Source organism: Ahaetulla prasina, chromosome 6 (genome assembly GCF_028640845.1).
Source record: "Ahaetulla prasina isolate Xishuangbanna chromosome 6, ASM2864084v1, whole genome shotgun sequence".
Classification (NCBI taxonomy): Eukaryota; Metazoa; Chordata; class Lepidosauria; order Squamata; family Colubridae; genus Ahaetulla; species Ahaetulla prasina.
The window spans coordinates 52,489,995-52,515,870 of NC_080544.1; the positions used below are offsets into that span (position 1 = coordinate 52,489,995).

General features: G+C 34.8%; 1 protein-coding gene and 1 long non-coding RNA gene across 2 annotated transcripts in view; one reads left to right on the plus strand and one right to left on the minus strand.

The window, feature by feature from the left end:
- Nucleotides 1–11,530, plus strand: part of LOC131200731 (uncharacterized) — a 57,333-nt gene extending 45,803 nt beyond the window's left edge. The window contains exons 2-3 of the long non-coding RNA XR_009155696.1: nt 8,404–8,560; nt 11,068–11,530. This is a non-coding gene — a long non-coding RNA (uncharacterized LOC131200731). The remainder of the gene's footprint in view (nt 1–8,403; nt 8,561–11,067) is intronic.
- HABP2 (hyaluronan binding protein 2) overlaps nt 1–25,876 on the minus strand; it is a 168,869-nt gene that overhangs the window by 51,711 nt on the left and 91,282 nt on the right. The gene's annotated exons all lie outside the window — the stretch shown is intronic.

Here is a 25,876-nt window from a genome sequence, read left to right on the forward strand (position 1 = left end):
CGTAGAAATGGTGGTAGACTTTAGGAGAAACCCTTCCATACTTCCACCTCTCACAATACTAGACAACACAGTATCAACAGTAGAAACCTTTAAATTTCTAGGTTCTATCATATCGCAAGATCTAAAATGGACAGCTAACATCAAAAACATCATCAAAAAAGGACAACAAAGAATGTTCTTTCTGCGCCAACTCAGTAAGCTCAAACTGCCCAAGGAGCTGCTGATACAGTTTTACAAAGGAATTATTGAGTCTGTCATTTGCACCTCTATAACTGTCTGGTTCGGTTCTGCAACCCAACAAGAAAAACACAGACTTCAGAGGATAATTAGAACTGCAGAAAAAATAATTACTACCAACCAGCCTTCCATTGAGGACCTGTATACTGCACGAGTCAAGAAGAGGGCCGTGAAAGGGTAGAAGTTGAAACAGTTTATGTCCAGGATGCGAGGGGTCTGTAAATATTTTCATGGCCCTCTTCTTGACTCGTGCAGTATACAGGTCCTCAATGGAAGGCAGGTTGGTAGCAATTATTTTTTCTGCAGTTCTAATTATCCTCTGAAGTCTGTGTTTTTCTTGTTGGGTTGCAGAACCGAACCAGACAGTTATAGAGGTGCAAATGACAGACTCAATAATTCCTCTGTAGAACTGAATCAGCAGCTCCTTGGGCAGTTTGAGCTTACTGAGTTGGCGCAGAAAGAACATTCTTTGCTGTCCTTTTTTAATGATGTTTTTGATGTTAGCTGTCCATTTTAGATCTTGCGATATGATAGAACCTAGAAATTTGAAGGTTTCTACTGTTGATACTGTGTTGTCTAGTATTGTGAGAGGTGGAAGTATGGAAGGGTTTCTCCTAAAGTCTACCACCATTTCTACAGTTTTGAGTGTGTTCAGTTCCAGATTGTTGTTCGACCTCTCATCTATATGCGGATTTGTCATTGTCTCGAATAAGACCAATCACTGTTGTGTCATCTGCGAATTTCAGTAGTTTAACAGATGGATCATTGGAGATGCAGTCATTGGTATACAGAGAGAAGAGAAGTGGAGAGAGCACACAGCCTTGGGGGGCCCCTGTGCAGGTATTTGATGTGATCTTGCTTAGCTTCACCTGCTGCTTCCTGTTTGTTAGGAAGCTTGTGATCCACTTACAAGTCTGTTCCGGTACCTGTAGCTGGTTTAGCTTAGTTAGAAGAGTGTCTGGAATGATGGTATTGAATGCTGAACTAAAGTCTACAAAGAGACCCTTGCGTAGGTCTTTGGAGATTCAAGATGTTGTAGGATGTAGGGCAGAGTCATGTTAACAGCACCATCTGTTGATCTATTTGCTCGGTATGCAAATTGCAAGGGGTCTAACAGCAGATCCGTGATGGTTTTCAAGTGAGACAGCACTAGCCTTTCAAAGGTTTTCATAACTACAGATGTTAGAGCAACGGGTCTGTAGTCATTCAGTTCCTCGATGGTGGGCTTCTTCGGCACTGGGATGATAGTAGAGAGTTTGAAGCAAGAAGGAACATAGCACATCTCTAGTGATTTATTGAAGATAGGGGTGAAGATAGGGGACAATTGGTCAGCACAGACTTTTAAGCAAGAAGGAGTTATCGTGTCTGGACCTGGAGCTTTTCCTGGCTTTTGTCTGTGAAATAGGTCTTGCAACTTCCTTTTCTGTGATCACTAGGGGTTGTGAACCCAATGGGATGGGGTCAGTTGTAGGAGGTTTGGCTGTTAGTGTGTCTGAGATGGGGGTTGTGGAGATAGGTGGCTGTAGTTTCCTTTCAAACCTGCAGTAAAACACGTTCAGGTCATCTGCCAATTTTTTATTTCCTTCAGCTTGAGAAGAAGATTTGCCATAAATGAAGATGTTTTTAAAGTTCATTTGTTGAGAACTGATTCTTTAGCTTTTCAGAATAGCTTCTTTTGGCTGCTCTGATCACCCTTGTTAATACATTTCTGATTGTACAGCATTTTATCACCTTTTCTGTAGGCTTCCTCTTTGGACTGACGTAGCTGCTTAAGTTTAGCTGTGAACCAAGATTCGTTGTTACTGTATATTTGCAATCCAGATATGGATTTAGATAATAGAGATACGTACATAATTGTAACACCTTAAAATAAAGGTTACTATCTTTTATAGCTACTAGAACAGGCCTGTCAAATTGGCAGCCCCCAGGCTGTATCCCTGGCAATGGCACCCTGGCTACACAAAGGCAAAAAACATCACAATTCATCATGATCTGGCCCGCCACATTATTGAGTTTGACACCCCTGTACTAGAAGAATAAATGTTCTAGTGAAAAATGCTTTCATTAGCAGTTGCTTTAAATGTATGCATGCAGTACTTGTTTAATGACCCCATGATCAGTGATCATTTGAAGTTAAAACAGCTGTGAAAAATGACTACTTATGAATGGTCCTTGTTGTTGAGACTGCTGCAGCATCTCCATGATCTTGGATATTGGAAACTGGTTCACAGTTGTGATATAACATCCTGCAGACCTGTAACTGTCATTTGTGACTTAAGCAAAGTCAATGGGGAAGCCAGCAGGAGATCACAAATGGTTATCACATACGCGCAGGATGCTGCAATCTGATCTGAATTGTCTACCAGTGGCAAATAGGATTGCTGGAACTGTTGTTGTAAATTGGCATGCTCATGTGGTTCCACCCTATGACCACCTAGTTTAGCAATAGAATTCCAGGTTCCAATTGTTAATAAATGAGGACTATTTGTAATTCTGAATTATCGAATTTGGGTAAACCTATTGTGGTTTTTAAACGTGGTGCTTACCATTTGCTCTGTCATGCTGAATTCAATAGAGTGACTGTAAGTGGCAGATTAAAAAAATTAAAACAAAAAAATGGAATAAAGCAAATATACACCTTGTGAATTAAATAAGACAACAGGTACATAAAAAGTAGATGAGACAATGAAGTTGCCTAGATCTATCTGTGCTTTTGTAGCAAGAGACAATCTTCTTCAAGGAAGAAAACACAAATTGGTCTTTTGAATCTGGCACTCTGATTTTTGTAGGCTGTGATTTCTGTACATGAATTGTTATCTTTTCTAGCATTGATATAATAACTGGAATGCGATTCTTTTTAATAGAATTGTGCCTTATGTTTTATAAATATAATTACAAGCTACTATGGCTTGTTTTTCAGCAGACCAGAGTTAAAACAAATAAACATAGCTAATTTGGGGATGGAATTTTGAATGGACTACAAATACTTTTTTGTTTTTCTGATGAGGAGATTCCATTTCTAACAGAAGATACTGGGAAGATAACAAGAACCATTCCTTTCCAAATATATAAAGAAACATTGCATCCAACAATGCTTGATAGGACCTTACCCTATTTTAACGTATTCCACAATGACCTAATCTCCATTTATGTAAATGCTATGAGGGTGACTAATTTTTATCCTGCAATATGTTACCAACAATTTAACAGGAGAAATACACTGTATTAAACGACAAATTGTGCTCTGCCCAGTGGCTTAATATTCGTGTCACCATGTCCAAGTGCACTAGATGGAAAATGTATTAGGCATTTTGAAGTATTTAATCTGGTTTTTCTTTGCATATTATTGGACTGCAAACGTGAATATAAGATAAATTTTTCTCACTCTCTTTCCTTTCTTGACTTGGGAGCCTTGGAAATCAGATATTTTTTATTTCATGAACCAGATGGTATTTAATAATTCTGATTCTTACATACATTCATACAGCAAAAATCCTCCCCAGTTGTTTCTTTAGGTTGACCTCTGATCTGCCCATTTTGTATCAATACTGGGATAAATTCCTCTGTAATAAATTTTGAACATTCTATAATTTATGCTTAGATCCATTAATAGAACACAGTTTCCAGTCCATTTCCAGTTATATTAATCTCTTCAAGTTAAAAGATTAATACATACAAAAGATGTTTACCTGAAACATTGGAAAGCTACCAATAGTCATGCTAGAAAATACAGAACTGGATGAACAGATTATTTGAATTAAAATATGTTACTTTTTAATGCCTAGTATTATAATCTGTTTCAATTGGTCAGCCTCGAAACTGGAGTTGGTCTGTCTGCCTTGTATACATATTGAATTAGCCATGAGAGACTATTTGTTGTGGACAAATAGCTGTTTACTCTTGCAGACATCATTTGAAAGAACTAATTAGCTTCTCATAGAGTAAAATTCTGTCAGAAAAGATACAAGCTGAAAAGCAGCTATGGTTGGTCCCTAGCTTAATATAATGAAATAATTTTTTTACATAGGGCAAATTTCTTTGGTTTAATTTCTTGATCTCTTTCTCCCTCCCCCAACAGAAAATACATAACTCCACCACTAGAGGACACTAAAGCACAAGTCTACATGAAGCAAAATAGCAAAACTTTCTAAAAACAAGATGAACTACTTCACTGTGGGGATAGACAACTGACTTGCAGTCTGATATGAATTATTCTGTTGCTCTAGACCTATCTTCAGTTAAAACAGAAATGTGCAGATACATTCCCTGCTCTCTTTCAACTGGTAGGAATAAGTTTAAACAAAACCAGGGTTCCGTTCTCCTTGAAAAAGTCTCCATGCAAGGCAAAGCTGTAAGGGAATATTTGTCTGTTGGATTTGTTTTAAAAAGAACAATCCGTAAAACAGACCTGAAATTTATTTTTAAGAAACCAAAATATATTTGAGCTGATTTTAGTAATGTTTGAAAGTAGAGCTATTGGAATGGTATAATTTAGGTTCTTGATTTCTACCCATTTCAATGAATTTAGTCATAATAAATTTGAATCCAAACCAGTATCAGCTGATTTCCATTTATTTTTCACAAAATTTGTGTGGTAAAAGCAACACTGTTATTATATACAGTGATGAAATATCCTGTCTATAGATCAATTAGATTAGCATTGGAGTAAATAAGACTTTTACATGAAAACTCGATGAATGTAGGGCCTACTTCATCATTATTGGTCAACAAAGGGTCAACAGATAGCCATTTCAAACGGCATCCGTTGGGTTCCTTAGTTATAAAGGAAAATACTGTTTATATTTTTTTCCGAGATGGGAAACATATTCAGAAAATGTTCTTCCAACAGATACTTAAACTAAACAAGACAGGTACAGTAGCCTAGTTAGAACTGCAGAAAAGACAATTTGCAACCAGCTTGCCTTCCATAGAAGATCTGTATATTGAGCGGATCAGAACGAGAGCTTAAAGAAAATATCTACATATCCTTCACACATCCTGGACATAAACTGTTTCAATTCCTTCCTTGAGGATGCTGCTATACATACAAAAACAGCTAGACACAGGGACTATTTTTTCCGTCATGACGAACACCTAATCCTCACAATATTGCCTTATGTCTAAGTATATTTATCCATGTTGTTTAGCTGTAGTATTATTATTATCCTTCTCATCTTCTCAACTACCCCCTCTTATTATTATATTATTATATTATAATACTATATAATATTACGATTATTATTACTCTGTTGCTATGCATATACATTGAGAGCTTCTGCATGGGAGACAAATTCCTTGTGTGTCTAATCATTCTTGGTCAATAAAGTATTCTATTAAAATTATTAAAATATGTTTTTAAGAAACTAAAATGTATCTTTTTAGTTGTAGCAGATAATGTTAAAATGGTACAATTTAAGCATGTGTTACTTGATTTCAATCCAAACAGATGTATTTTGTTAATATCGTTCAGTGTAATTGTGTTTAATTTACATTCAGTATCGCCTATTCATAATATGGTAATTTTATAGCTCCAACTTTGGTATATTTTATAGTAAAGACTTAAATTATATAAGTATATGGTTACATTATGAACACTTGTCTTTTAAACAGAAAACACTGATTAATACAGTAGCGATGATTAATAGAATAATTAGAAATGAAATACATTAAAGACTGTTTTACATTGAGAAAATATTGATATTAATTTTTAAATAAAGATCCATGAGAAACCAAGATGGAGATAATGAAAAATCCATGAAACATAAGAATGTTAAAGTTAGTTCTAAAAGGAAAGCCATAAAGCAGCTGAGATTTCTCCAGAGAAAAAGATTTTTTCAGATGCCACTTCTTACAGTAATTATTTTGTAACATGCAAATTAACTGGCTTTCCATATTATTATATTTTAATCACATATAGGTATTAAGAAATAAAGCTGTAATGGTTTTTAGTTCCATAGAGCATTTTAATGATTAGAAGAAAAAGAAGAAAAATTAACATATCTAAATGATGTCAAACAGACTTTATCTGTAAAAGTTTTCTTAGGACATTTTATAGTCAAGCTAACATTAGTTCAAGACAAGAACAGATTAAACAGTAGGTGTATATGTATCCTAAATTGGTCTGTAGTCTTTTGCCTTGGCTTTTTAAAGTTTTTTTCTTATGAAAAATTATGATGTTAACTTTTACAGAAAACAAAATAAAAACAAAAATCTGTCCCAAATGTGACCAGATTTAGTGTATTATTAAAAGAAAATTCACTAAGGCTAACACATGAACATCCTTTAATATATCAGGTTTCCCCCTCCTGGGTAATTCATTTGCAGAACATTCATCATCTTAAATCATCTTGCTATCTTGAACTGTCTGGCAAAAGTTGATTTCTTGAAACATTTTCTCCCCAAGCCCTAATTAGGCAACATCTTGACTTACATATGTGTTCACAGCCTCTCTCCCTCCTTTGCACCACTATGAAATTTATGGACCTCTGTTGGGAACAAATATCAAAACAGCAGCACCTCTGACACAGATTCTTTGAAAAGAGGAAATTCTGGGAAGATTTTTTTTTAAAATTTCCCCCCTCACTCCTTGTTCCACTTTTTCTCCTATTCAACTGGCCTCCTACATAGTAATTCCTTTAATATGCAGAAATTAATCATAATACCCAGAAGCAAAACAAAACTATAACACACATCACATTTCTGCTGAAGGAGAACTTTCAGGATGTTAACCCCTTGGCTTATACTAGTTTTATAAGCAATACTATAATGTAATTTGTACATCTGTACTGCTTCCTCCTTGGTAGGGGTGAAGCTGATGATGTTGAAAGTAACAGAACATTGGTTACAGACTGTGAAATTACCCAGTGGGAATAGATAGGCTACATTTTCCTTTCTTTCCTAAGCAAGAATTTGAACTAGTCATGCAGAACTATAACAGCTGTGGTAACTTCTTTCAATTCCTTTGCTTTAACGATGAAGCTTAAACAGAGGATATTCAGTGGTTCTGTCTTTTTCATATCTGAAAATATCTTTGTTTATAAGGTGATCAATTGTCCTCCTTTAGGGAGAGTCCTTCTTTTGTAAGTTCTGTCCGCTCTCGAAAAGTGTCCTCCTACACGTCCTCCTTTTTGATATTTGAAGGCTAATCTATAAATCTCCGTATTCGATCGATGCTGATCCGATCCTTGCGTGTGATGTGACGTATTTATATTTGACATGTGAGACGTGGTGAGACATGATTATGAGACGCATGCGCTCCGCACAGGAGAATTGTTTTGAGAGTGTGCCGCGCAGAAGAGTGCGCTGTGCGCAAGTGGCTTTGTTTACTTCTTACCGAAACATGACACGGCATACACAAACGCATTAGACTCACTTCTTTCTCAATGAATATTCAATCATGCACAGGTGAGCACAATAATTCACATTTTATTAATTCATTATCTATTTAAGAATTTCCAAATATGTATAATTTTATTTACAAGTTTATTCGCTTATATTATTGTTTCAGTTTTAATGATTAATTTTATTTATTCAATTGCTAATGATTTTTGGAAAAGTGAGAAATTGAGATTGAATGTTGATACTCTAGCTGCAGTACTTGCCATAAAATGCAATATGAAGGATATTTCTTGTTCAGATATTTCCAATATATTGTTAGAAGAGATACATTGACAAAAAATATTCATTCAATGGAAAAATACTCATTTAAATAATAATTAATAGGCATGTAAGCATAATTACAATATAAAATGTGATCGTTTCAAATGTTTTTTTATTATGCATTTATAATATTATAGTATATTCTGTATTATTGTTTCAATGAATGAAATGTTTCTTTTATTTATGATATTTTTTTCTTCAATTTATTGTGTCCTCCTTCTCATTGTAAAAAAGTTGGTCACCTTATTGTTTAGCCTCTATTTTTAAGCAAGTCAACCCAATTTTATTTACAGTGGCATCTAGATTTGCAATATAGTTCTTGACTTCAAGATGTGCCGCATTTGTGATTAGTACATCTGAATCATTTTCTTCTTGACTTCAAATGTGCCAAACCATGTAATTAATAAATCTGAATAATTTTCTTTCCCTGGAAATATTTTGGGGCTTTTAAAATTCATTTCTAGTTAATTTAATTTAAAATTTAATTTATATTTTTCTTTTTTTCAGATGATCTTTGCCTGAAATATGTGTGAGGATAGATCCTTCTGAAATGTTGGTACTTAGCTCTCCCCATTCTGTCAAATGCAAAACCAAACCGAACAAAAGAAGGAAAACAAATACAAAATGGGAAGCTACATTTGGAAATTGGATTTCCTTTTGACTGGTAAATGTATATCTTCTTTAATATTCCCCCCATCCCCCATTCTGTGCCTTCCATCAAAGCTGCAGCCTGATGGAATGCATCCCTATCTCCTCCCACCCTCCTAAATGTTTTCTACTCTTTATGTGTAACTCTCTCCCCATCTCACCTTTAACATGAAACCAATCACCAGTTAGATAAAACTTTTCTAGAAAACATGCCTGTTGAGAAATGATCACTAGATAGTTGAATCTAAATACTCAAAGTAATGAAGATGGAAAGGTGATGCTTGCTTTTAGGAATGTGGCTGCAAAAATACAAATCACTGCCAGATGGCAGCAAAGGATTAGAGTGTTGTATATCCCTTTGCTATCATTTAGTGATTTTATGGATTTGCCAATCCAGGTTTGGTATCTGTTTTCATAAGGTTGCATTGGTAGAATGTTATCAAAACCAGGGAGAACCAAGACTCTGGGGGAAAGGCTAGTTTTTTTTAGGTCCCATACAGGGTGGGTTATTCCATTTAAAGCATAGTTCAGTGTTTGAAAAGGACAGATTCTATTCAGAGAAGGTCTCATTCTATTTGAGACAAAAAAAACCCTAATATTTTTAACATAACATAATAACAGAGTTGGAAGGGACCTTGGAGGTCTTCTAGTCCAACCCCCTGCCCAGGCAGGAAACTCTACACCATTTCAGATAAATGGTATCCAACATTTTCTTAAAAATTTCCAGTGTTGGAACATTCACAACTTCTGCAGGCAAGTTGTTCCACTTATTGATTGTTCTAACTGTCAGGAAATTTCTCCTTAGTTCTAAGTTGCTTCTCTCCTTGATTAGTTTCCACCCATTGCTTCCTGTCCTGCTCTCAGGTGCTTTGGAGAATAGCTTGACTCCTTCTTCTTTGTGGCAACCCCTGAGATATTGGAACACTGCTATCATGTCTCCCCTAGTCCTTCTTTTCATTAAACTAGACATACTGAATTCCTGCAACCATTCTTCATATGTTTTAGCCTCCAGTCCCTTAATCATCTTTGTTGCTCTTCTCTGCACTCTTTCTAGAGTCTCAACATCTTTTTTACATCGTGGCAACCAAAACTGAATGCAATATTCCAAGTGTGGCCTTACCAAGGCATTATAAAGTGGTATTAACACTTCACGTGATCTTGATTCTATCCCTCTGTTTATGCAGCTCAGAACTGTGTTGGCTTTTTTGGCAGCTGCTGCACACTGCTGGCTATAATTCCAAGAGTTATTTTAGCATTGTAACTAAAACATACAACATATGTTATATGCATATTCCAATGTTGTTCAACTAATATTGGCTTTCTGTATATGTTAATACTGACAATAGATAAGATGCAATTTGGAAAATTGAACCCTTTCTCATTAACTGGTAATTGCATTTTCTAGAAAGGTACTGTCAGAATCAAAGAACCCCATAAAAATTTACTAAGCAAAAATTTTATTTTCTGAAAATATTTTCCAGATATTTCATCAGAAATTTCGTTCAGAATATAAATTAATCTGGCATTAATATACTCAATCTCACATTTTATTGCACCTTGGATGTATGATACATGTTGTCTTAACTGTTTAGCATTACCTTGATTTCCTAGTCTTATTAATGGAAGATAACTGATGAAATCATAACTTAAATCAGCAAGTCTTTTTATAAATGGAAACAGGCAGTGGCAACTAAAATATCTTTCTTGGGCTGCTCTCCAGGTCTTCTACTCAGCATTGAATCTGATCAGGACAAAGCACTCATTAAACAGCTTGTAGCAAACACAAATGCCAATTGGATATACCCAGGTCTCCAATATTTATTGCCAATAAATCCAACAAATACTCTGCTTCCCTTATGTCAGGGATGTCAAGCTCATGGCCTACAGGGCAAATGTGTCATGTGCTGGCCATGCCCCCCTGGTTTAGTAAAAGGGGAAAAGTTGTGATACATCACGTGATGACAACGTGATGTCACAAGTTTGACAAAGACCCGTGCCTTATGTCATATTTAACAAAACATTAGAGGCCCATTTCTCTGGCATGATGTCATCCCCCCTCTGCAGCTGTCCTTGAAGACTGATACAGGAAGATTTTGGAGATAAAATGCCCTTATGAATCTAGATATGCAAAAACAACACAATATATGTTTTTCCAGTGCATGTTATACAGACACATAGATACTCATTTCCCCCTTATTGTATCCGGGATGTAAGGGACAATTCTAAACCTACAGCTGCTTTCAGTTAACCAAGCTGCAATGTGCAATAACAGAATTGGAAAGGACTTTGGAGGTCTTCTAGTCCAACTTCCTGTTAAGCAGTAAACCCTATCCCACTTTATGTACTCCAGATCTTCATAATTTTTATTTTTAGACTCTGATATACCTTCTATGCTTTCTAATTGACTGTACACCATCCTCTTATGCTGGTCTATGAACCTAATAAAAGTTTCAAATTTGTGTGTCAAACTCGCATGTCACGTTACCGTCATTTGATGAATTGCAACTTTTTTTTCCTTCACAGAGCTGGGGTGGGTGTGGCCTGCACGTGACGCAGCCGACCCATGGGCTGCCAGTTTGACACCCCTGGATTAAGTCATTTTAGGATTTAAACCTGATGACTTCAGTGGAAATGACTTAAAGGTTTATTTTCATCACTGCAAGATAATTCTATTGAGAGGAACTGGAATGGATTTCTGTGGCTTCCTATAGCAATCTCTTAGTTTTATTGAAAAAGTATTTGTTAGGATATTTGGTTGTTCAGCTTTTAAAAAGCAATATTGATATACATTCCATTATGCATATGTGCAGATTCCTTAGCATTATTTTTGTTAAAAGTCCACATTTTCCTGAAATTTGGATTATATGCTTTTTCTTAGAATAAGAAATTAATTTTATCAGATGAAATTTATTTGTTTCACTTGATGAATCTGTAGCTTTGGTGAATATCTGAAAAAATACATTGTGAAATGCTGTTAATTTATACAATCCCAAATCATACAAACTCTCAAATTCATTTCTACGTATAAACATACATACATTTATTAGCTGAACAGATCATTGACTAAAAATATAAAGTGTTAAGGACACTTGTCTTAAGGCACCAGTTCCCTTATACATTATTCATGGTACATGATATTATTCCATATAGGTAATTATTATTCTGTTAATTCTTTTATTATACTTATAAATCTATATGGATAGCATACATAGTTTGGCTATGTATATATTTATACATAGTTGTATTTATACATAGGTATACATACATACATAGTTTGGGGCTTGCATAAGAGCACAAACGTGCCTACTGTTCCTGTCCTATTGTTTGCTTGTTTCTTTCTTCTTCTTATATATATATGCTTATACTTCCTTATATTACCTCATATATATGTTTATATACTATATAATCTTTTTATGTGATGCTTATATATATTGTTGTGACAAAATAAAATAAAATAAAATAAAATAATGGCTTCAAAATGGAAATATCAGAAAAATAAAGATGGATGAAAATTTGATAGCACTCATTCCTATGTCTGTCATGTCTCATTTCCAAATAAAGATGTGATAGTAAAATACTTTTATTTTCTACTTCACTAATTACTCACTTTAATCACTTTGTATTTCTGGCTCTCCTAAATGAACATCTTTTATTCCGTTATCCTTATCAGACTATTTAATCAAAATAGAGAAGTAGCATTCACTGTTTAGAACTGCTCAAAATGTGCTACAATTCCAATATGTTATGTTATTATAAGCATGTTACTTGGCATTGATCATCTGGGCCTGATTGGGCAATTCACATAATTATTGTACTATTTGCTGACTCTGAACCAGAGTTTCAGTGACCTATTTGTTGTTTTCACACAATGGTGGAAAATGTAATGTTTATTTTTTACCCACCCTAATGTGTTATTGTTACTGATTTTGTTTCATAGGAAGGGATTGTAATGCAAATTATGAGAAGAGTTTTCAAATATTTCATTATTAAGCTTGGAAAAGTGGTCAGGAGAAAGCAAGAATGGTTTGGGCCTAACATAATCACAATAAATCATTTTACTTAGAAAAGCTAGATTCCTTGTGTTTAAAAAAAGACCAATCACTTTGAAAAATTAGCTGAAGAACCATTATTCAAGAATAATGAAACTATCCAACTGATTGTGGTTCTGTGTAGTTTATAAACTTCTACAGAAACTTTCTGCTTTTGTCATAATTTACAGGTAAAAGATGTGGGACTGTAATAAAGGTGTGACACTGCTTTGATTATTCTGCCGTTTCCACCCTTATCAGTTCTTTTGCACATTATGGAATCTGAATTGATAAAACTTTCTATAAAAAAAAAGTCAGGAACAAAATTGCTCAATTGGATTCCTTTCTGAAACTGAAGAAAAGCTCTAATTAGATTTCTAATTTGCAGATATGACTGTTTCTGATCCTGGGAATACCTAATGTTAGAAATCTAAAAGTATTGGGATTGTTTAAACCTTTTACTTACAGTAGAACAACTTGAACTTGTTTATTTTAATCATGTCCACATTGGGCAATCTGTTTCTAAAGAAAACAGAAAAATAATTTCAAGGAAAGCTAGAAATTTTCTGTGTTATGAAACTCTGTCACCCCCCCCCTCATTTTAGTGAAATTGTATCCCTTTTCGAGAGGTCTTCTACTCTAATACCCAACACATGTTATTTTCTAGGTAGCATTAGTCTTGTGTCTAAGGTTAAAATGACACCTGGAAAGGCAATACATATGCCAATGCCTTATTAAACATATATGCATATTCTCAGTGCTCAGTGCCAAGGGAAATCTATGTGGCCCTAGATATAGACATACTGTTCTATCTTTTAAAATATTGCATTAAATGCAGATAGTAGGACTGGTTCATAGCCTTGTAGATGATTCCTGATTGTGTGAAGCCTGTCATGCATCTAGCTGTCATGCATACAGATGTTATTTATAAAGGCTCTCATTGTCAAATGACATGCTGTGTCACATACAGAGCCACAATTCTCCTTTGGCTATTTAATATTTATTGAACTTACATGTTGCCACAGTATAATGACTCTCAGCAGTTTGCACAGTATACAATATAACAATAGCTTAAGTATCCACAGCATGATTAGAAAAGTAACATTAAAAAAACCCCCAAAAGACAGAAAAGAGAGTCAAGAACAAATAAAAACTGGTGCAATGCTTAAGTTAAGATAATGTCCTCCAAAATAATTCTGCTTTCAGTTATTTCCTAAAATTGATCAGGGAAGAGTAGAGAAGGCCCTTCTAGAGCATAGAAAAGTAGCATGTTTAGCTTTGCCACACTTGTCCCCCCAAAAACCTAGATAAGAAATAGCTGCTTCCTAATAGATCAGTGTTTCTAAACCTTGGCAACTTTAAGCTGTGTGGTCTTCAACTCCCAGAATTCCCCAGCCAGCATGCATTGTTGAGAAACATTGCAGTAGATGGGTACACTTCTGGTGGAACAGGTGGACCTGCAATTATTCAGATAACATACAATAAAGGGCTTTATAGACTAACATTAAATGGCACCCATTCAAAATCAATGTTATATGGGCCCAGAATTAGAATGGTCTCTACCAATATTGCTATATACATACAAAATTGCTACATACATACATACATTCCTCAAGTCACTCTATATTATATATTATATTAAATAGAGGCATTGCATTCCTGGAACACAAATTTCATTGGCCAGAGGTGATAGAAAATGGAATCTAAACCATCAAAAGAGACTCAAATTCGACTTTCCATTATCTGAATGGCTGTTCCTTATTACTGAAGTAGATTCAATATTATTGATTTATTAAAAGCATGTGTATAGATCATTGTCCACTTTTGGTAAAAATAAATATTGCTAGTTCTCCAAATCAAAACAAAATGTTTTGAGATAAGGATTCTTATCTAAGCTACATCATTTTGTTCATCATGACCTTAAAATTTGAGTCAAAATTTATTTGAAATATGGTAAAAATCTAATGAAATATTCAATCACTTTTCTTTTTGTTTACATTTTTGAAATAATACGCTTGTGAGGCTTGTGACATAACAGTAGAGCACAGGTGTCCAACTCGTGGCATCACTTTGTCATCATTTGATGTTTTGTGATGTTTTTCTCCTCTTGGGGTGGGCATGGCCTGTGTGTTACGCTAGTTTGACATTCCTGAAATAGAGCAACTAGTAGAAAGACAGAATCCATAAACTATTTCCACAAAAAGAAGAAATTTCTTTAATAATAATAATAATAATAATAATAATAATAATAATAATAATAATAATAATAATAATAATAATAATAATAATAATATAATTTCTATACCGCCCTTCTCCTGAAGGATTCAGGGCAGTTTACAGCCAGGTAAAAACAACAATAAATAAATACAATACAGTTAAAACCAATATTAAGAAGCTTATTCAATTCGGCCCATGATTAAAATAATTAAAATACATTACAATCATAAAAAACCCCATTAAAATTAGCAATAATAATAATTTTATGCCAGTCCTGCGTGGAAGAATAAATATGTCTTCAGCTCGCGGCGGAAGGTCCGGAGGTCAGGAAGTTGTCGAAGTCCTGGTGGAAGCTCATTCCAGAGGGTGGGTGCCCCCACAGAGAAGGCTCTCTCCCTGGGGGTCACCAGCCGACATTGTTTGGCTGACGGCACCCTGAGGAGGCCCTCCCTATGAGAACGCACAGGTCGGTGGGAGGCAAGCGGTAGCAGTAGGCGGTCCCGTAAATAACCCGGTCTTAAGCCATGGAGTGCCTTAAAGGTGGTAACCAACACCTTGAAGTGCACCCGGAAGACCACAGGCAGCCAGTGCAGGTTGCGCAGGAGACCTATCACCCGCGCAGCCGCATTCTGGACCAACTGGAGCCTCCGGGTGCTCTTCAAGGGAAGCCCCATGTAGAGAGCATTACAGTAGTCCAGGTGAGAAGTGACGAGGGCATGAGTGACTGTGCATAGGAATCCCAGTCTAGAAAGGGGCACAACTGGAGAATCAGGCGTACCTGATAAAAAGCTCTCCTGGAGACGGTCGTCAGGTGTTCTTCAAAGGACAACCGCCCATCCAGAAGAATGCCTAAGTTGTGCACCCTCTCCATTGGAGCCAGTGACTCGGCCCCAACAGTCAGCAGCGGTTGCAACTGACTGTACCGGGATGCCGGCATCCACAGCCACTCCGTCTTGGAGGGGTTGAGCTTGAGCCTGTTTCTCCCCATCCCCTTTTCTAATTGACTATAATTATTATTTCTTTAAATTTGAATTCACTTAACTTATTACGAAGTACATTTTTAAATCTTCTTGCTTAGTATATAAGATAATATATCCTATATTTTCTTTATCTCCAAAGACAATAAATAATTCCTGAGCACTGTTCTTGATTTGTACTTCACATACTTAAATGTAAAGTTCCAATCATGGCAATCTCAGCTCTCTTTCCCTGTAGACCAAAAATAACTTAATAGTTTCTACATAGAAAGCTTTCCAGTTACAATATGTGACAAAATATTTAGTCTTCATTTTAGTTTGACATTTTAGTTTGACAAAAGTACTAGACAAAAACACAGTATTTATTTACTAAAAATAGGGCATCAGGTATTTTGTACTTCTCTTCAGGAACATGAGGGCCTTCAGGTACAATTAGACAATTATAAAAATCACAAAATCTTCATAAATGAAAGTGTTGGTAAAGAAAGACTGCATTTGTGGTTGCATTTAGCATAGTCTTATCTCTCACCTGAAAAGGACATCTGTTTAACATAGTGTAAATAAAAATATGAAGGTGGCTAGGGACTTTTTCTATAGTGGATTATGACCATGATCAGCATCATATGTAATTAAGGAAAAGTACATCTAAAACTCAGAAAAATATATTTCTAATTTTTCAGGAAGGTGTTTTAGACAGTGTAGTCAGCTCCTAGCTTGAATCTGAGAAACCCAGGCTATAGTTTCTCGAACAAAACTTTGTGTCTGGGAGAATTCATCGTATGCCTATGCAAAGACATTATACTGGCTGCAGTTCATTTCCAGTGAAATGTACTGTATTGATTGTTACCTATAACTGCAGACAATATATGCAAGCTGTTAGGGCATTTTGTATGGAGTCAGCAACATTAGTAAAAAATATCAGAGTCTACTGCTTACAATTTTATTGGCAAGGTTTCAGAAGTGGTGTGCTATTGTCTTCCTCCTAAGGTTGAGATAGAGTGAGTGGTTTAACTTCACGCAACTGGCTTTGTGACTAAGGGGAAACTAAATCTTGCAATTTCTTAGTTTCCAAACCAACAAAGAACAACTCTACCAACACAGACAGGGCAAGCCACTACAATATAAACTGAGAGCAAACCCCTCCCCTTATTGGCACTAATGATGTTAACCTAGTTTAGGTAATAAAATGTCTGCAAGAAAACAACCAAGCTCAGACAGCACCAAAAACCCCTCATTTCAACCCTGAGCTACAAATATTCTCCTTTGTTAGTTCCTATTAATCCTGGAACCATTCATTCTTGACCCGCTCTTCTAGATTTACCCACCACTACCACACATACCTTAAATACCAATTCTGCTGCATTCAGCCTACTTTTTTTTTTTGTTTTTTTTTTTTTTGTTTACATTTATACCCCGCCCTTCTCCGAAGACTCAGGGCGGCTTACAATGTATAGGGCAATAGTCTCATTCTATTTGTATATATTTACAAAGTCAACTTATTGCCCCCCCAACAATCTGGGTCCTCATTTTACCTACCTTATAAAGGATGGAAGGCTGAGTCAACCTTGGGCCGGGCTCGAACCTGCAGTAATTGCAGGCTTTGTGTTCTTAATAACAGGCCTTACCAGGCAGAGCTAAACCGGCCCCTTATATTCAGTTCTCATTCCATATAATAAATAATCTGAATTATTTTCTTATACATGATTTTTATTCTTTCAACAAATATTCAGTTTGGACCAAACTTCATACCAGCTTTTGAACATGTTAAAAATCTTTCCATTTTACCATCCTTTGAAAGCATTCTACCAAACGACAAAAATGTAATTTGAGCTTCATTTTTCCCCTTTATGCATGTTGTAATTATTTACTTCATTCTTCTTCTTAAGCATGATTACTTGATGTTTGAGAAATTAATTTTTGCATTCACAATTTTTGCTACATAAAACAGTCCATTTTCTATCCAAATTTCATTGTAAAAGAATTGGATTTTTAGTCAATATTATCTCTATATACTTTATGTTGTTAAATCTCAGTACAATTTCTCTAAAGTTATCAAAAATGTTGCCTATATATTTCTCTATAAATGTATTGAATAATCTATGGGGCATAATAACATAGTTATCTTACTTCTTGATTAGGGTTAAACCATTCCCTAAGCATTCTATTTATTCTTATGTATGCTTTATTTACATTTTATATAATAATCTTTAAAAACCAATATTCAACTCCATATTTATAGAAAATATTCCATAATTCAACCCTATTCACTATTATACACACTGACTTGTTGAAGAGCAGAAATCTGGTCTGTACAGCAAACTAAAAAACCTTATCTTTGCAAATCAACATACTTTCCCTTCATTTGGGAGGTACATTCAGGTTATTTTGTATTTGAGAGAACACCTTTTTGATAAGATCCTTTCTGTTCACCAAAACATCTGAAAAAAATGTTTATAGATGCTTCAGGCTCTTCTCATGGCTACTTGCGATTGAGCATTTTTGTAACTTTCTCTTGTCCTTCAAAGGTTGGGGCTCTAAAATATAACCTTTTTTGTTGCTGTTAGTTTTAGTCACTGTTATACTATTCTATACTATTTGTAATTTTATTTCAGAAATCTAGTTTTTTTTTATTTAATTACTAGCCACTCAGAAAATACAGTGGTCAGGACCATATAATTAATAAAATAAAGATTAATTAATGACTGAAAATCTTTAGCAAATTCTTCCAACATATCATATCATTTGCATGTTACACATTACTCTATTAAAATAGAAATTAATTTTTTTTAACTTTTCATATTAATGTTCTTTTGTTGGAATGGAGTAATAGTTTAACTAAATAAGCATTATAAATATTTCCAGGGACTGGTAAAGTTGATTACAGAAAATGACATGAACGTAAAGAAAGAGGGAAATGGAACATCCTATAATTTCTGAAGTATTATCAAAATACATCCAGCTAAGATTGATTCAGAAAAAATAAGTGAAACAAAAATGTTTATGCACTCAGAATATGCTATTAAAACAGCATCAAACAGTGCTTTCTGGAGTGCTAATGAGCCCCAAATTTAACAACAAATCTTAGCATAATAAGCTTATTTGCATAATCCAGTTTGTTCCTTGCAATTATAGATAGCAAAGGCTTGTGTCCATAAGAGGATAAGAGATTTATTTTATTCTATCCTCCCCTTCCAAAGAAAGAAAGAGAAAGGGAGGGAGAGGGAGAAAGAGAGAGTGAGAGAAAGAGGGAGGGAAGGAGGAGGAGGAATATCTGGGAAATAGTTCTACATGAACTAAAAGCCTAAGGGATTAAAAAACAACAACACTAAGAATGATGAAGACTAGCTGCCAATTTAGCGATAGAAATCTGAGGAAGTATAAATAAATAAAGCTTAAGTTAACATAGAAGCAGAATGTTTAGAATTTAAGATTTCAGCTACTGTTTGTCAACACTGACAAAACTTTCTGAACATATGAAATGAGTCTATAATTGAGAAAACATAGATTGGTTACATATGGGACTTTTTCAGGTCACTCTTCAAAGAGCAAGCGAGGTGCTGTAATTCCAAAAGGGAGGCAGAATCGGGAAAAAGAAGGCCTTAATTACATGCAGTGAATATCTTTACTCATTTTATTATATATATTTTTCCTTCAGGCACATTAATATTTCTATTTTGTGTAGAATATTTGGAATATCTTGGGAGGTTCTTTGCGGGCTGATTGTAGATTGTGCTCCCCTACTGTAAATATATTTTCCAGCAACAAGCAACTACTGTATTGCACTATCCACAGATTGTGAACATAGTTATTGTATTATCTTTCATTTGTTGAGCAATGTAATAATTTAAAACATCTGGAGGAGAGGAAAGTAGTCTATGATTGGTCAAGGATTATCATGTAAAAGAGTATTTAATTTCAATACAATAAATACAATATTGCATTTTAAACCAACTGATGAGAAGAGAAGGAAAAGTTGTTTTATAGGAATTAACATTTTTCTATCTCTTCAATGGCTATCCTGTGAGAAGGGCAAATTAAGTAAGAAGAAAACTGAGCTTCCAGTACTTTTGGTTTTGTTTACTATTTATGAATGTCCCGTTTTGTTCCAGATAGGAACATTTTAAACAGTCAAGGCAGTTTCAAGGCAGAAATAGCAGCTACATTTGTACGGTTCTTTAAATAATAAATTGCCATATGTATAGCATGGTCTCTCAGCATAACTTTTTCTATACAGAGTGTTTAAGGATACACATCCATTCATGCAGTACTAAGATACTGTACCTAAGAAATGTCACAGAAGATTAATAATGATTTTTTTATTTGAAAAGGAGGTATGTTCTGGCATCAGATGCAAATACAGAGCTCACAGGCTTTGTGTCATGATGCATATCAATTATTCTCTTTTGTATGTGCCTATGTTCAGAGATATCACTTCAGAATACAACTACTGGTGTTTATATTTATGTATCTTACTTCTTCAAAATGCAATTTTTACTTCCATAGAATACTCCAGGGAGTACCATAACTTGGAACTTTTTGATCTTTATAGGTGATAACTCTCCTAGTTCTGAACATTTGTGTATTTATATTAATATTTTCTAGATTTGTATAATTCTCCATCTCAAGTATATGACTCTGCACACATGATTTTGTTTAACTGCAAAAAATCCAGGTGAAGTGGACATTGAAAAATATTCATTGTTCATATGTGGTGATGATTTTTTAATGAACTGTTAATCTTCCCTTTTAACCTTTTTAAACAACTTGCACCTGTGTAGTTTCTAGTGTAGGTAGTAGGTAGACAAGTGTATATGCAACTATCCTTGGAATATATACATGAAACACACATACACAGGATTGGTACGCTTGTTTTAAGCAAGAAACACGCAAAAATTCAAATACTTGGCCAAAAGAAACTCAAGGGGCGGAAAAAAGGGAATCTTTCATCAAATTTGAAATTTTGCACCAATTTTAGTGGGATTTTCTCATTTGTGTTTTTGAGCATGTGTCTTTTTTCCTATCATGTTTGCTATATGGCTAGTATGATCCCTCATTCCAATTCATACACCTGTCATTTCTGAGTATCACTAGTTCCTGCCATGCTGATTAAAAAGCAAACAAAAAGAGAGAGAAAAAAGATGTATGGAGGAAAGAATAGCTGCATAAATAAAAAATTACAGTCTCTCGCATTTGAGAAAGCAGCTCATGTTTTAAACACCAGCTTTTATTTTATGGCTTAAGCAAATACATGTTTTTTTGATTATCACCAGCTTTTTTTGGGGGTGGGGGAGCAGGTAGGGAGGACAGAAAGGGAAAGAATTGCACTTAGCGATTAAGTGGTTAATGACTTAATAAACTTTTTAAAAATCTCATTTGTTGCATCCCTTGAATTGAAGGGGGAAAAAACCCTCAAAGGCCTGATTTTCTGTGTACCTCAGTCCAATATTGCTACCTACTGGGTTATGAATACAATCTCTAAATAAATTGCAAGTGGCCATGGGCAAAAGGAAGAGCTTCTCTTTGATCTTGCTAGAGAGAATGAAGTCAAATGTTCAATCAATCAATCAATCAAATTCATAACTTCTAGCTACAATTGGTCTGACAACAGCCTATTATTTATTTTTAAAATCTTATATTTCATTATTGCAAAACACAAGAGCTCTCATGGAGGGGAGGGGGAAGGTCTAAATTATTGATAAGCCTTATATGTGACTTAGTTCGTTGTTTCTGACATGCTTGTCACTAACTATTGTCAGAAAGGATTTACTAAGATGTTTGCTCTGGAAAATTTGGCAGCAAATGTGTGTTGTGCCAAATTTAAACTGGGTAGAGTTACTTTGCTGTAATGGCCTCTTTCTTGCAGAATTCCTAGTTGGTAAAGACAGCTGAAGGCAGAAAAGCTTTAGAGTATGAAAAAAAATCCACAATATCATGAAAAAAGGGACTGCACTCCCTTCCTCAACACTATCTTTATTTTATTTATTGGAAAAAGATTAATTTGTGCTTAAAACCTGTGAACCTAGATGATGTAGCAAACAATTAACTGATTTCTATCTTTCAGAAAAAGTTATTTCTAATTTGTAGAGGAATTATGAAACTGAGAAAATAAAGACAATCAACTAGCAGAAATATCTCTTGGGCATCTTTTTACAGTAGTGTCTGTCAAAAAGGCGGAGAATAGCTGCAAAGGATGCGGGGTGCAGGGCAGGGAGGGGAAAGAAACACTTAGAAGGCATGTGGCAGAAAAAAATGGGTTTCTAAAGATGCACACTGTGATTATCTAATTATCTAATTTTGATTAAAACATAGCATTGCTAATCTAGGGTAATTTCTCTATATTATTATGAATATATTATTAAATATTTAATGTTTTATTTATTAAATTTTTATTTTATTATTATATTATATTGTTATGTTATGTTATGTTGTTATTTTAAGTTATTACATTACATTACGTTACATCACATCTCATTACATTACATTATTTTACTATAAAGTGACTCGGGGTGGTTTACAGATTATAAAAGGACAAGTATAATTCAGTTAAAGGCAATTTATATTTTATGCTACATCCCGAGAAAGGATTCTAAATTCGTAGTAGAGAAATAGAATAGAATAGGAGTTGGAAGGGACCTTGGAGATCATCTGGTCTAATCTTGTTTCCTGCTCAGACAAGAAACTCTTTACCATTTAAGACAAATAGTTGCCAAATCTCTTCTTAAAAACTTCCAGTGTTGGAGCATTTACAACTTCTGAAGGCAAGTTGTTTCACTGATTAATTGTTCTATCAGGAATTTTTTTTTTAGTTCTAGGTTGCTTCTCTCCGTGATTAGCTTCCATTCATTGCTTGTTGACTTGCCTTCAGGGAGAGTAGCTTGGCTCCCTCTTTTTTGTGCCAACTCTTAAAATATTGAAACACTGCTAGTCCTACCACTGGTTGTCACCTGATTCCTTCTTTCATTAAACTAAACATATCCAATTCAGCAATTGTTCTTTATATGTTTAAGCCTCCAGTCCCCTAATCATCTTTGTTGATTTGACTTCCTTCAAGGGTGCATAGATCTGAAACAATACGTGCACAAGTAAGGAGGAATTAAATTACAGAAGTTCATTATTGCACTCACATAATAATGCTGATGTTTTCCAAAGGCATCTAATGGACTTCATGCAAACAGGAATAACTAAGTAGGACCTTGATAAAATCAGACAAAAATATTGAATATTTTAAGTGGTTAATCACAATTCTATGAATTCTGCAAATACACCCACTGAATGAAGAAGAGTTCTATTTATTATACTTTATGCCTTTTTGTGTCTTTTTATGCCTATTCAAATGAAAATGAAATTATGGAACTTCCAAAAAGAAGATAGCTCGAATTCAAAATTGCCAGTCTAAAATCTAGCTGGCTCAGCAATCATAATTTTTGCGTCTAGACCTTTATTCATTTAATTTGCAAATTTAAGCCATCTGGAGTTTGTTGTGTGAGGAAATGTACAAGTTATATAATAAACAAACATGCATGCTAGGGAAAAAAGCTAGGTTTTTGCTTAAAGACATTGGAGCAGAACAAAAGAAGAAGTTGACCATCTTAAACTATATTTAATTTTTGGAAAAAAAAAACAAGGTAATTTTTTTCAGTAAGTAAATTAAATACCCAATGGAATGGATATAACAAATTCTTGGCATTCTAGCTGTTATGAAGTTTTCTTTGAAAATCTGAGCTGATTTTTAAGAAGCACTTTTCTTTCACTCTTCTTTTTTAGCACACATTCAAGCTTTTGCCACTGGATTTGGTCAGCTGTTCACTAGTGATAGTGATTGTGCAACCTGATGAAGTGAATATTTTATAGCTATGATAAAGAAGAATAAATTCATTAAAAGATAACAAACACATAATTTCTCTTTTATTAATTTCTCTACCTACTAGTTTAAAAAGCAGCTCTAATCTTTAGCACATAACGAATACCCAAATTTTAGTGGGTTACAAGATCTATGGAAATAAGTTTTTCTGCCTACATTTTCACTCTTATATCATTTTTCAAATCACTCATATGGCTGTCACAAAAGGGTTGGCCAAGCACTTAGCCCAAGAGCATTAGTTGGGCAGATTCAGGAAAACATTGGAGGACAGGAAGGACCTAGAATGCTGTGGCCTGTGGGGTTGGAAAGAGTCAGACACAATCCAGGAAGAAAGCTTTACTGGAATCTTTTATTTCAGATTTTTTTATAACTGATAGTTGTGGGCTAAAATGCTTTGCACAGTGATTTAACAGACTATGATTGTAAATGTTAATCTGTCCAGTCTGTTTTCCTGTTTCAGGAGTTGCATATGCCAAATATTTAACGAGATGTTCATGTACCTCTCTCATTTCCAGGGTTAGGGTTAGGATTACGGCTAGGATTAGGGTTATTTTATCATTTCATTTCATTATTTTATTTTATTGTTTTGTTTATTTATTTTATTTATTTTTTATTATTTTTTATAAAATTTATTTTCCACTCATCTTGTGGTTCAAAGAGATTGTAAGAATAGTAGAATCTGAAGTATTCTATTACTTGTGTCTATTACAGCTAGTTCTAGCCACACTAGAAACATATTTTAACTTGTATTATACTATTAGTGACTTAGGTGTCAGTGACACACTCAGCAGTCCTTATTACCTCGGTATATAAGGAAAGTGTAAAGATGATATCAATATGCCATCAGAAATCACTCTATTACTCAGTGGATTAATTGTAATTCTGTTTAATTATTTCCTTCCACTTTTAACGAGATAGAGCTACTTTGGCTTATTCTGTCTCTATATTTAATTATTGACAGTGCTAAACATGGTTACTGCAATCTTGAAAAAATTGCTTATTTGCTATACTTAGTTACGTAAAAGAATGTTTTTTTAAAAAAAAATTCTTGTTTAAATTCAGTTCCACAACAAATACTGTCCAAAAATCATGATAAAATAGTTCTGTTCATCTTAGTTTAAAAAGGATATTACTGAGTGGGAATATGCAGAAGGCATATTTTAAAAAGAAAGGTTAAAACACTGGAGCTCTTCAACTTAGTACAAAGACAAGGGAATCAAAAAGAAAGAGATGCATAAAATTGTTAATAATTTGTTGAAGGTATATAGGTCACACTTTTGCTCTTCTTCCATAATGTTGCAATTACTCTATGTACTGAAAATAATACTTGTTTACAAAACATACTATTTTGTAATATGGTATCCCGTGCTTCTATTATAAAATGCCATGGTCTACCAAACAGACTACTGATACACTTCTTCTGTCCCCCTAGCTTAATGTGGATCTACATAATTATCTTTAATCATATGTTATTTATTGACTTTATTCAATATTTCTCATGGAAGTATTTATTATTTCAAATAATTAAGAGACCAGTTTCTCTAAAGTACAGGTCCACATGATCATCAACAGCTGCAGGGATCCTATTTCCTGAAATCTTTGTGTGGTCAAAGATTTTCAACTGCTAGAGAAAAGAAAATTATTAATTACAGAAGGTAATTATTCCAATTATTATAGAAAATTGATTTAAAAGATATAAAATCCATTAATCAATCAACTAGTGAATCAATCAATTTGATTAAGAGTATTTAGTGCACAGGTGTCAAACTAGCAATGTCACCTCCTGGATGGTGCTGGCCACTCGGGAGGTTACACGAGGCTGGCTCCAGGAAGTTACCAATGCTTCTTTGTTGGAGGGTGTCTTCCCTGCCGCTTTGAAAGAGGCGGTGGTGAGGCCCTTCCTCAAGAAGCCCTCCCTGGACCCGGCTGTTTTAGCGAACTATCGTTCAGTCTCCAACCTTCGCTTCTTAGCGAAGGTTGTTGAGAGTGTGGTGGCAAATCAGCTTCCTCAACACCTGGAGGAAACTATCTATCTGGACCCGTTCCAGTCCGGCTTCAGACCCGGTTACAGCACCGAGACGGCTTTGGTCGCGTTGGTGGATGACCTCTGGAGAGCCCGGGACAGGGGTTGTTCCTCTGTCCTGGTTCTATTAGATCTCTCGGCGGCTTTTGATACCATCGACCATGGTATCCTGCTGCGACGGTTGGGGGGATTGGGAGTGGGAGGCACTGTGTATGGGTGGTTCTCC